This window comes from Dipodomys ordii, unplaced genomic scaffold (genome assembly GCF_000151885.1).
Source record: "Dipodomys ordii isolate 6190 unplaced genomic scaffold, Dord_2.0 Scaffold108, whole genome shotgun sequence".
Taxonomy (NCBI): Eukaryota; Metazoa; Chordata; class Mammalia; order Rodentia; family Heteromyidae; genus Dipodomys; species Dipodomys ordii.
In genome coordinates this window covers 595,984-596,876 of record NW_012267324.1, presented here as the reverse complement: position 1 = coordinate 596,876, position 893 = coordinate 595,984, and the positions used below count along the sequence as shown (strand labels likewise).

Genomic DNA, 893 nt, shown 5'->3' with positions numbered 1-893 from the left:
CGCTCTACCACCTGAGCCACAGTACCACTTCCAGTTTTTTCTTTTTTGCTTATGTGGTGCTGAGGAATCGAACCCAGGGCCTTGAGCATGCAAGGTAAGCGCTCTACCACTGAGCCACCTTCCCAGCCCCAGAAGTCAAATTTTAACCCAAGTGATGCCCTTCCCCCCAGGGTGAAACCACACCAGGGCCTCAAAAACGCAACCTGTGAGCCACAACCTCAGTCTGGTGGGGATGCCAGACAAACAGCCCCTCACCTGCCACTTCCAGTTCCGGGGAACTGCCTAGAGCAAGAACCACCAGCCCACTCTTTACCAGAAGTAGCCTCCCCTCCTTCCGCTTGTAAAACTGAGACAAAGAATATCAACCGGGCAGCCCCAACTCGCTACATTGTAAGCACTGCTGCTCGGCAGGCTGGATCCGAGGATCAAGGTTCCCAGCCAGCCTGGACAGACAGACCTGGGCGACTCCCATCTCCCAGTACCTAGCCAAAGGCCCGAGGGAGGCTCACGTGGCGGGGCGCGGCCTGCCCGGTTCCTAGCTGGAGGTAGGGCTGGACCTCGGGGCCTTATGCCTCACTTCCCAGCACCGGCCTCGGTGGAGAAAGCCAAGCTTGCGGAGCCACGGCCCTGAAACCCATCCTAAATACGGCACAGAAGTCAGGACGCTGTGAGCCAGGCCTGGCGACCCGCGCGCCGGCCAGGCCCTCCCGAGCGCCTCACGAACCCACCGCATCTCACTGGCTGCAGGTCTGTGACCCCTGACCACCCCGGGACGGGGTGACCCCGGGGCCACGCCGCCCGCTCGGGGACCGGAGGCGCCCCCCCTCCCGGCCCCCCGTCACCTCCGACCCCGAGGTCGGCTCCCGTCTACCCGCTTCCGCCTCCCCCGCGGC

At 63.4% G+C, this 893-nt stretch overlaps 1 protein-coding gene across 1 annotated transcript in view; it reads left to right on the top strand.

Annotated features, from left to right (window-relative positions):
* Positions 1-893, top strand: part of LOC105994660 (zinc finger protein 431-like) — an 18,097-nt gene that overhangs the window by 1,053 nt on the left and 16,151 nt on the right. The gene's annotated exons all lie outside the window — the stretch shown is intronic.